We start from the raw sequence: 12,362 nt of genomic DNA on the forward strand, positions 1-12,362 counted from the left end.
CCAAAGAGGCAATTCACTGTCTCATTGCTAGGGCTGTAATGAACAGGGGTGTATAGCAGGCCAGCAGGACTCACTCCATGCCAGCAGTCCAAGAAAGAAAGCCTTGTCCTTCTTGGCTTAGATCCACCACAAGGCCAGTGAAGGAAGGAAGGACTCCTTCCCCCTCACAGATCGGCAGGCCCTCTGCCACCTTCTGGCCCCTCCCTCTTACAAATTCTCACCAGAATTAGAACAAATCCTTTAGGACGCGGCGGGGCAGGCTCAGAGCTGAGCAGATGCACGGGCAGGTCAGGAAGCAAAGCAGCTCGGTCCCCCCAGAGGGATTCTCAGGAAAGCAATGAAACAAAGTTACCTGCACGGGGGAAGCCCCTCACCAGTTCAAACCTTTTTGCAGCAATTCAGTGGTCTCATGGCAGCTACGTGTGAATGGCTGGGTGTCTATCTGTGTTTACCCAGGAGAATTAGATTCACTTTAGGAGATCAATAATGTTTTGAAAGTCAAGTCTATCCCTGTGGTACCTTAATTGACTAAGAAGTGGGATCTTTCCCTCTGACACACAGTAGGCTTATAGTCAGCCCTGTTTGACTGGAGGTTGGCAGCAAAACTCACCAAGTTTGGGTTTGTCGAGGAGCATGATTATTTCAGGAAGGAACGAAAGAAAAGGACCTGTACCTCACAAGCATTTTCCCTTAAGAGGCCCCCTCAGATTGTCCAGTCCCATTCACCAATGCCTCAGTATCAATCAATTCCACGCAGGCCCAACAGCTCAAGAGGGTTTGTGAGAAAGGACTGCACCTTCTTCGCTGCAATGGACAAAGCCAAGAAGCCTACCACAGGGGCAGCTTTCAAGTCCAAATCATCACCTTGTTTTGATTATAAAACAGCATAGTATCTTACAAAAAAATAGATCGGGAGGAATGACACTGATACCATGTTCTAGAAGAGCCACCAGTGAAGAAACAAAGCCATGTTCAGACTATATACTGGTGACCCGAGGAATTTGGGCAGTCTTGTTCTAACAAGACACAGTATAGGCCCCGGCCCCATTGCAACCAGCGGTTCTTTCAACCCACCCATATTTCCTCTCCATTCCCTTCCCCAGTAAATGTCACAAATAAGACAGGGCAAGGCCAATTAGTTTCTATCAAGTCACATCTCCCAGGAGTTTCTACAGGTGCTTTCCTATTGTATCTGTCACACACTTTTGTCTATCCTAAGTTTAAATGTCCTGAACAAGGGGCCTTCTATCTTTTCCCTTTGGGAGAGGATTTTACTGCCTTGTATGTTTCCCTGTCAAAACGGTTTTTTGTATTGATATTTAGATTATATTTCCCCCTTTCTTAATTTCACCCAGAGTTTGGTGCTTCTTTCTAGACAAGTAATTTCACTCCGTATTCTCTCTTAATGCCCTTTGGGTACCTGTAGATGTTACCAGGCTCCCCACCCTCCCTGAGCTGTCTCTAAGCTGTATTTGAAATATTCTGTATGTGGGAGGAGAAATTCGGTCTGACAGCCGTTTAAAACACTGCACCATTTGGCAGATTTAAATGCTATTTTAAATATACACTGTGACACAATGTACAAAAATAGCATTGAAAATACCCTGTCATGTTCCATATTGCAAGGAGCAGAGAAGCAGCCCAGGCTGGAAGAGGTGGGCTTTTTTCTTTTACATGTCTGTGCAAGTATGTTTGTGGAACATGGAGCCAAATAAAATCCTGAAAATCTACCTACTCTTTTCTATGTGGTGTCCGGTCCCATTTCCATTCTATAGTATAGAGAAATGTCTAGCTTAAGGGTTGGCTTGTTGATAACAAAACTATCCCAGGACTTCCAAAAAGAGATCCTGACTTGGAATTATGCAACCTGGCCATTCCTCCAGCCTTGTGTACTTTTCGGTGATTTACCCTTTGAATCAGATTTTTTTCTTCCCTCTGAAAAAGGCACCCTAAAATAGCCAGAAGTGATTATTAACTTAAAGTTTCTGGTTCACTGACCCCTCTCACCAAGCTGAGACATGAGAGCAAAGCACTGTGGGTAGCAGCAGGGCAAGAGCAGCAACCCAGAATGAAAAGGGAAAACTGTCTGCATCCACTAATTTATGCAGCTGAGTGTAAAACACACAGTGAATCCCCCAAAGATCAACGCTACCACCCCTGCAGCCAGAGTCTTTCTGCTCGTTTGCTGATTAACGGCTGTGGAGCAGATGCAGACTGCCCCCTGATTGGCTGGCATAGGCCAGTCATTTAGAGAAGGACCCTTAGCTGTCTGCTTGGTTTAGGAAAAACCTGTTTATATGAGTTTAAATATAGAGCCAATGAACAGGCTGCCTTTAAGGGGAGCATTTGGATTGGAATAAGCTCATGTATTGCAGCAATCAGTTGTGGATTTTACTCAAAACCCAGGCCACGCGGCCAGCACAGGGAGATGACAGCAGCAAACAACTGAACAGAACCCCAGTGGGATCACAGGCCAAAGCAATGCCATCACCATCACTTTCCCTTCTTGGTTCATCAAGGGAGGATGGAGGGGGCAGATATTGCCTTGGTGAGCATGTGGTTTGGCAAGAGCTGCAAAGCCGTTACCAGATTTGGATTTGCAGGGGCTCTGTCAAAGTGGGGTTGGCAGGGTGGGGCCAGGTGCTTGACTCTGACTTGTGGGTCCCAGCAGGGAAGCAGAGGAGGAATTCCTCTTCTAATGCCATATCTAAGCAAATGAGCTTTGCAAGCTGCTGCTTTCTCTTCGCCTTTTCTCCAGCGCCTTCCCCACATGCCTCTACTTCCCACCAGGGGCAGTGCCTGCGGTAGGTTCCCTCATCCTCTGCACAGCAATGGGAGGCAGAGTCATGATGCACTTGGAACAGGAGGGATGAGAGCCAGCTCATTTGTTTCCAGTACTGATACTGTATCGGAACTGGGGTAGGACACCCAGTCTAGATTCCCTCTTGTTATATGGGAGGTGCAAATCAGCAGGTACAGGGACGTCAACCTTCAGGAAGTACACTGACATCTCTGAAATCATTTCAGATTTGTACTTGGTAACACAGCCAAACTGCACCATCGTTCATTTCCTTGCCAATGAAGTGAGGATAATTTAACCCATTCTTACTGGAGGAGCAAGGGGGTTGCCTATGCCTAATACTTCAACAGCACTGTAAAACTGAAGAAAGAAAGGGAAGGCCAACTCCAAGCTCAACGATGGGCTGTCCCAAATTACATCAGCATCAGGGCTTCCAAGACCAGCGATCAAAGGAAGTCTACAAAGAGAAGAGCTATTCACTGCTCCTCGCTTTCTTTTCTGCTGCTAAACTGAAGGTGTGTGCATGTGCATGTGTCCACTCTCATGTGTCCAAAACTGGTTATGCAGTTTACCAGACCGCAGCTAGTCTGCTCTGCAAGCTCTTTAGCTTCTCCACATTGGCATAAGAGTAACTTGCCAAGGGAAAGACTGAAGTGACTGCTGAAACTTCTGGGAAAGGACACTGGACCTCCTGGAGATGCTCGTTCACCAGGCTCATCCTCCTACATGCCCTGTAAATCTGTGGTGTGGAAGGATGTACAGGTGTATTTTACCTGTCTGGGACACATGCTTCTAAGTGTATCATACTGTGAGCATGAAAAACACAATCAGACCCAAACTCTGCCTGAAACAAGCCACTGCTAACTCCCTGTGAGCCAACCCAGTGCTCACTCATCCTACAAGAACCTGGAGTAGGTGAATGTAAGTAGTCCCTGGTTTATGCAGATGTAACTAACTGTACGCCAAATTTGGGCCTCACTGACCCCTAGCTTACACCAGTTCCACACTGGACTCCCACTGAGTTACTCCTGGCTGACAATAGTGTAAGTGAGAGGGCAATCAGGTCTTCTTACATCCTCGGTGTGAGTTCAGTCCAACAGATTTGCACATTTACACACAGACAAACTGATGGATACCGATTTCCTAGCTGTCTCATTCCCACCACCATGTCCACTGTCACTGAATTTGGTGTCACATGTCCCACCACAGCAGCATTTCCTGTAACAAACAACAGATTGATCTCCAGGTACAGGCCTACCACTTGTTTGGCTGGAAATAAAGGGCATGCATTTCTCCCCCCTCCCCCAAATAGGTTGGGCCAGATTCTGATATCAGTGAACAAATAGCCTCAGGACGACCCTGGATCTGGGTCAGACACAGCTGAGTCTGTCAACAGATATTAACCCTGTTAAAGTGAGGCAGTGGGCAAGCAACACTCCCCTCATGCCACAGCATCCATCATTCTCCACAGCACCAATGCAAAACCTAGCAAGGTCTCTGCAGACTACTTCTCATTCTTGGTCACTTAAATCCAAGACTGGCAAATCCACATGAAAGAAAATGTTTATGCAACCCCCCTCAGCCACAACCACTGTGTTGTCTTGGGCTCTTTAAATCAGTTCAGACTCCAAGATTGTCTGAATTTAGTCTGTAAATGACAGCTTTTGTTTTTCCATACAAAAGAATAATAAGCCCAGCTTGTGACTTCTGGAAGTCAAGAGTATTGCATGAATCTCAGTGGCAGGTACAACTTTCTCCCCGTCTAGGACAGGAAATGTGCATCAAACACTTCGGGTGTTAGGTTTGGTGTTCACTAGTCAACTCTGCCAGCTCTGAGTTGTCACTTGGTTTTTGACTACAAAGAAATAGAGCAATTCTTCCGTTCCAAAGAACTCAGAAAGACCACAGCAGGTCAGAGTGTTTTTGACACTATGGATTCCTATTTGAAAACTCTGGATTTATTTTGTGAATCATATTGTACATCTAACAGGGCTAGCTTCCACTAACAGCTGTGTGCTTTGCAAAATTGTGTGGCACTCTGATCCTTCCGAAGAACCCCTGGAAGGATCTCAAGGCACCCCAGGTGCCCTGGTTGACAACCACTGCTTTAGACAATGGGTTTCTGATACCTACTCAGTGACAGGTTATTTTACATGGTGCTACCACAAGCGAATCAAGCAAAGTGCATTACAGATAGTGTTTCCATTGCAGTGCTTTCCAGAACAAAGGACAGCCCCTGAGGCTTACTGCCCCTCGTAAACCTTGGTCCATTCCTCATTTTCCATCCCCCCTCTCCCTCCCAGCTGGTATTTTTTCCTCCTGTTTGATTCTGAGACAGCTCAGAATACACTGGAGTCTGAAAGCAACTTCTAGTTTGCAGGAAATGGTGCACGTTGCTGCTCTTCCATGCATGATGTGGCAAACCCTGGGCACTACAGACTCCAGGACACACTGCTCAAACTTTAGCCTTCCGATCAGTGGAGCCCCCATTCCCAGAGTCTGCTGTTCCTGTAGGCCTGCAGCCCACGGAGCTACCAGGAAGTCTGTCCCTGCAACTCTGTTCTGCCGGAATAGGCACTACTACCATGGAAAGCTACGGGCTTTACAAAAATGCATCATCTCCACTGGAATTTCACTTCAGAAGAAAACAGGATGTTGGGGGAGGGCAGAGGGGAAGAGATCTCATTCAAACCAGCCACCAGTCTCAGCTGGTCCTTGTGGAGTGGCTACTACCATGTTTTTAAATGCTTCAGTCTTAATGATAATACAACGCAACGTTTAAACAACTAGAAGTAAAATATTGCAAACCAATCCTAACTCAGAACAGAGTCATATTTCAATATCCCCAAATGCTTCACCCAGTGGAAAGTCTGTCCCCTGCCCGGCTCTGCCTAGGACAGCCCTGGCATACGTAACATTAGCAGGAAGGAGATGGAGTTTGTTGGTGACTTGTACAAGATGCAGACAGGCTAAGGCAAAGGCAGCACTCAATGAATGTTTAAAGTGACAGATAAGTATCCTTTCTGCTGTCTGTAAGCATATCGCTGTTTCTCCCAGCTGGGCTTCAGACCTATAAATGCCTCATCTCCAGGTTTTCCTTCAAAGATTCTGTGTAACAGGAAAAACAATGTCCTACCTTGCCTGAATCTGTATAGTCAGATTTCTCAAGGCCTCAAAATATAGAGGCAGAAGATCTTTATTATGAAAGACCATGGCAGGCAAATGACCCTCCTTTTCCATTCTCCATATAGATCTCTGCAGACAAACCACTAGCTATGAAGCTTGTGGGTCATCCTGATCTCATCTGCTAGTTGCAATTCCCCTTGAGACTGCTGTAGCTTGCATAGCCACAACCCTTTATGCCATGAAATAAGAGGGAAGCTCATATTCCTGAGTTGCACACCATGCAGGATAACTAGGAAGCAGCACTGGTGCCCTCCACAAAACATACTGAAGGCAAGCAAATAAAACAAGAAGGTTCCTCATGCCTACAGACTGTGACACCTTGAGCAGACACCAGCATCTTCTCAGACCTCAGGCTAATGTGATTAGAGACTGTTAGAAAAGGGCCTCAAACCACCACGTTTTCAACATCCCCAAGTCTGAGGGTGTCTGGAGCCAGGGTTTGGGTTCTGGCAGCTATAGAGTCAGATTTGCTGAGCTGAGGCCCAGGTTCAGACCAAGTCCATGCCTTGACCCCCAAACCACATAGCCTTTATATAGACTTCCACCCTCTGAGCACGTGGCCAAGCAGCCAAAGCATTCAGCCTCAAGGCCTCCTGGGAAAAACTCAAACCAGAGAGCAGGAACCAGTATCAGAGCTAGGATTTGAACACAGGCCAGTTTGCACTGGGAGCCCATCCACAAGCAATCCCTCCTGCTGACATGGAGGCAGGTTTGGCTATATCAGACCACTGGGTCCTGGCTCCCAGCCTTGCAGACACAGGGTTCTAGAAACATAGCTCCTTTTCACACAGCTGAAAGGATTTTTCTGCCTGCTTGGCAATTTGGCAGCAGGCTACATACTTTTTTCTGCTTCCTTCTCATCATGGCCCAGGACACTGTTTGTGCTCTTTGCTCTCTAGTGTTTCTGCTGACTCTGCTGTAAATAAATGCTATGACTTGGATGCCACGTCTCCTGGGGGGGTTGTGCAGCTCCCAATGCAATGGGCCTTTTCTTATGCTTGAGACTTCTGGGCTTTGCCCTGCTGCAAATTATAACAGTTCAACACATGCAGCAAGGAAGGGAAGCCCCTTCTCAGCAGCGAGAGTAGCACAATGTGGCATTACTGTTGTCAGGCACCTTGGCACAGGACAGCAAAGAGGAGGATGAGCTGTAGGACATCTCCTACCTGGTGGGCATCATGAGATTGCTGGTCTAGGAGCAAGGACCTGGAGTTAGGCATTATATAATATTTGGTGCCACTTGCAGGGCAGCCAACGGCATTCCAGCCCTGCCTTCTCCTCTCACCCTCACCAGCTGTGAAGGCTGCTCCGCACTCTCTCTTTGTTAACTACTGAATTCATCTGACAACTCAAAGCGCGAGAGAGAGAGGAAAGACCCCACAGCCCCCAGTGGCCTATGCATTCCCCAGCTCCCCCTCTGCCCTCATTTTCAATGCTTGAGTGGGGATTTCTCTATTTGCTAAGCTAACAATGAAAGTTCCCAGGGCCTGGGATGATGATGACATCACTGCAGTGCTGAGCAGGGGGGACGGAGAGAGGCTGAGGGCTTGGGAGGGGGATTGCATAATGCACAGGCAGGCGTGGGAAACCAAAGCATCTGCTGGAAAAGTCTCTGCCAGCCGCTTTCAGCCTCAGTCAAAGGAATCCCAGGGATTCAAGCAAGGCAGGGAGTGCGAGGAGGGCCATGTGACCAGAGGAGGGACAGGGTAGCCTCACGTCCTCTGCTGCCAGCCCAGCAGGGAGGGATGTGGTATGTAGGGGCACGCACGGATTCAGACTGGCCTCATGATTTCTTCCCTTTGGTCTTCTGTCCCACACCTTCCTCCAGCTCCCTTCTCTCACCCTCACACTCAGCTGTCTCTGGGCAAAGTCTTTCTCCTCTGTGACTAAAGGGCACACGGTGACACACTAAGACCCTGCTCTTTCAGGGCAAGTGGGTAATTAAAAGGCACAGGCAATGTTGGGGCAGCAGAGCAGGTCAAGCAGAGAAAGGTAACTTCAGGGCCTCCCTGGGATGGTATGGATGAGCTAGGGGTAGGGAGCAGCCAGGCTAAGATAGGGCTGCTATAATGGCTGTGCAGAGAAGGGGGAGGGCTGCATGGAAGTGGTTTCATGCATCACCTGGATAGCAAAGGCAGCTAGAAGTGTTTCTTTGACCAGGATTACTTAGCATCCCGGAGTGGTATCACAGGGTGGCATCAGGACAGCCTTATTCCCAGGGAATCACTACAGCAGGTAGGAACAAAACATAGCCAGCACAGCAAGGGCAAGCAGCAGAAGGGTGTCAAACAGGTGACTCCTTTATAAGATGTAGCTCAGGACCGAGACTCTCCCACCAATTTAATTCAGGTGTCAGATGGTAACAACTATAGAGCACAGGAGGCCTCAGCTGGAGGGAAACCAGAGACCTGGAAGTAAAACGCTTGGGTCCAGGACCTCTAAAAGCTTCTTTCTGCAGGAGAGGAGAGGTAGACCTGGCCCTGTGACCACAGCCCTGTTTGCAGCACACAGTGAGTTGCCCTCTGGTCACTAATGTGCAGTTCCATCAAAGGGTTAACACAGGTTGCCCCCTGACTCTGACCTGCCCCCACTCTGGGGTCTGCTCATTACAGGGTTAATGTGGAGATGGCACTTGCAAACCCACAATTACACAGGCTGCTCAGGAAGAGGCTTTATTAGCGGTTGCCTCCTTCATTAACTGCTTCTCCACAGCTGCCTAATTATGGCCACCATTAAACTCTCACTGTCTCCCCACCACCGCCTTGACCCACAACCCTCTTATTAACCTTAATTATACCTACTTCCTTGGGTGAGTTGTGCTCACCTGAACTGGGTGAGACCATAAGGAGTAGGGGGATGGGTCACTAATTGTTGGCTTATCCCAGTCCCAGCAGGGAGCAGGGAGTGGAGAAAGGGAGGCCCGGACCTGTGCCTTTCAGCCAGCCACACGCTATGTACCAGATGTTTGCTGCTGAAAGGCTGAGGGCTGCCCTCTCACTGAGCTAAGAGCAAGTAATTAGATCACTAGCAGGGCATTGAGGAATGCAGAGAAAGGGGCTCCCACCTGAGCTGATGGGTCTGGGCTGGGCCTGCATCTGGGATACTGCCAATTTTTCAGAGAAAGAAAGAGAGAACAAGGTCTCCTGGCACAGGGGATGCATTATGGATGCTGGGCAGACCTGTGCATAGCCCCACAGAGTGCAGTAGTTGACTGGGGAGGCAGCACAGCTCCAGGGGATAGAGACTGGATTGGCCCTGTGAGACCTGTAATAAGTCCTGCTCTGCCATTGAGTTGCTGTGTGAACTTGGCGGAGTCACTTCACTTTCCAGGGGCCCTCTCATCCATCTCCTCTGCTTAGCCTGGAAGGTTTCCCAGGGTTTATATCTGGCATTCATAGAGCCTTGATCTCAACCATAAGCAATCAATGGCCTTGATGTGGGTTTGCTTCACGTGCTAGCCAAGTCTTGAGCATCAGGGGAGAGATGGTCATGTTCAGTGCAATCTTCACCTGGTGTTCAGACTGGCTTGGGGACCTGTTATCTGTCAGTTCTTCTTTCCTTCCCTGAGCTGTCATCAGCCCACCCAAGTCACAGTTACAGAGAAATTCAGGAGGCTGACCAGCTGCATGCAAGCAGCCCCTTCTCACTCCAGGCCTGGGCTGCTCCCTCTCCCCTACCTAGGTGTGTAGCAAGGGTGGCAGAGCACCAGCTGCAGCATCATGCACTGAGAGCAGGGTATCAGTAGGTCATGCTCCATCCTTTCTTTGTTCATTGGACGCGCCCTCTCAGTGCTTGAGAACAGGGACCCTGCCTCACCCCCTCCATAAGGCATGATACAGAGCTATGCCAATCTTGGCATGTTTCATAAGCAATCACAGAATGGCAAAGACAATAGCATGTATAGGCACTATGGGCTCTTCCACTTAGGAGCCTTTAGCAGGTCCCTGAGACATCCTTTTGGGATGGGGCACTATGGCACAGGGAAGGGTTCTCACACTTGGCAGCTGCTAGGAGAAGGAGCATCGTGTGCCTCTGTCGCATGTGGTGGCCACTGTAGCCTTCCTACCCTGGCCAGGCTTGCTGGGCTTCATAATTGTCAGCACTGTACACCTGAGTGCTCCTGGCTAGGGGGCTCCTTTTAAACAATCAGTATGAACAATCTCCCTTCCACATCCCTCTTTCTAAATGAGCAGTCATAAGGACACTTTGTTTCTCCCCCTCTCTTGTGATGGATGTGACCAAGCAAAGGTCCCCAGATTTGCGAAGAATGGGACCCTCTGTCCTGGCTTTCCTCACAGCTGCCTCACATGTGAAAGATCCCAACTCCCCCCCCTCACTCCCACCCCACCCCACCCCACCCCACCTCCTTCTTGGGGGAAAAATGGATAATAAAGTTCTTATTTCCACCACATTTGCCATTTCCTGGTCTAAGTAAAGAGTGTCATAAGAGTGACAAGCTAAAAGCCGCTGATTACTGTGGATTCATGGCATTTATTCTCCCAGTGAAAAGAGCAAACATCAGAAATAATGTGGTCCAGCCTGCCTCAGAGCCTAACCCTGCAATTAATCAGCATTCATGTGAAGAAGGTGCAGGAGCATCTGATATGCACAGAGAGAGAGAGTAATTAAAGGCAGATGCATTCTTTGCTACTCGGAGGCATGGGAAGAGTCACCCGCATCCTCACTGTGGATACAGCTCTCAGAGCGCTGCTGGTGCCACCATTCCCAGGCATATCAAACCTCTCTCCGCTTAGGAAAAGCCTCGCCATTGCTGCTTCTGTCCATTCACCCGTCCTATCTGCTCTCCACATCGCCGCGGGAGAAAGCTTCCTCAGGGCTGCCCTTCCACCCATCCATCCCCATCCCCATTAACTTGCTTCCCTGCACTTTGGCAGCCAGCCCAGCCCACTGCGCAGTGATGGCCTGTTCAGAATGAATCTTGTGTGGTTTCCCCGTCCAGCCACTCTCAGCCCATCTCAGGGTGCAAGCCATATCAGCAGCCTGTACAGCTGTCTATCTCATCTTTGGAGTAAGATGTAAAATGGAGGCTCTTTCCACTTGTACCCTACAAGATCCTAGGGCTCTGGTCTCAAAGCCAGGGCTGCTCTTCTTTGAACTGTGACCAAGTTTCAGTGCTGGCTACTGCCCTTCTGCTGACCTATGTTTCCCACTGGAGCTTATGTTGGACGAAAGGTTTTTTCTCAACTCCGTCTGCTGCATAGTGTCACTTTGTGCTGTGACACTCCACCCCAACGGCAAATGTATTCTGGTAATGGATGAAGCAATTCTAGCATATGTCTTATTCACACTGAGCTTAGAGATCCTTTGAAAATGCAGGACTTCAGAGGGAAGCAAAATATAATCACCTGCAAAGGCAGCTGTTCTCACATGACTGAGACCTCTCCAGCACGGTCTGCTCAGCACTCCAGCCTCAATATTTCATAATCTAGAGTCCACCCCATCCTCTCAGACATATACACAGTCATGTGCACAGAAACACTCTTACACACATATACATCCTGATCTGTGCTCACATCCAGACAGAGCACACCCCTGGTTGTGGACCTTAGCTCTCATTTCCAAGCAGGCCCTCCTGCCCTGACTGCAATTCAGCAGCTCTGAAGCTGCACAGGCTAGTTTGGAGAGAGCTGCTCTCTTTTCCCCTGGCTGAAGCCCTATTCCCCAAAGAGGAAAGGGCCATTTGTTTAGCTCAGCCAACGAGAGGATTTGGGGCAGCGCTATTTAGCTCAGCTTCCGATTATTTGAACCTTGACACAGCTCAGTGATGCGGAAAGAGGAGGGGGGCAGGTCCCACGAGGAGGCAAAATTGTTCTTGTCATCAGCTTGCCCTGGACTCATTCTGGCCTGCTCCCTCTTGGGCCTGGGAGGCCATGCTGACTGATCTTGTCGAGACCTTTAATCCATGGGGGATCAGTAAATTAATCCGCCAAAGCATGAAGGGCCTGTGCTGTGTTCAGCCGCTCCCTTTTGTGTGTGAGGATGGCTAAATGACCATACAAGAGAAAAACCCACAGAGGGGTCAGAGGGGAGCCTGTGGGCGATTAACCCTGCTCACCCTCTCCAGTCTGCGGGGCAGGGTCAGACAATAGGGCCTGACCAGCAGCCATGAAACTGTCGGAAAATAAGGGCCCTGGAGACCACGATCAGGTGAGAGGCAGAAAACATAAATCTGTCCAGCTCTGCAAAGAGCAACAGCTACAGGGCCCAGCAAAGGGAGACTGGGCAGTGGACTGAGAGCCAGGTACTGCAGGGGGAGTCTCATGTAAAGATGACTTCTGTCCTAGCTCTATCGGCCGCAGAGGCGCACAGCCGAATGGACCCGTCTGGTGGCTGTTCTCCTCACTGTGGTGCTTCG

The sequence above is a fragment of the Crocodylus siamensis genome, chromosome 15 (assembly GCF_052110815.1).
Source record: "Crocodylus siamensis isolate JL-2025a chromosome 15, ASM5211081v1, whole genome shotgun sequence".
NCBI classification, from domain to species: Eukaryota; Metazoa; Chordata; order Crocodylia; family Crocodylidae; genus Crocodylus; species Crocodylus siamensis.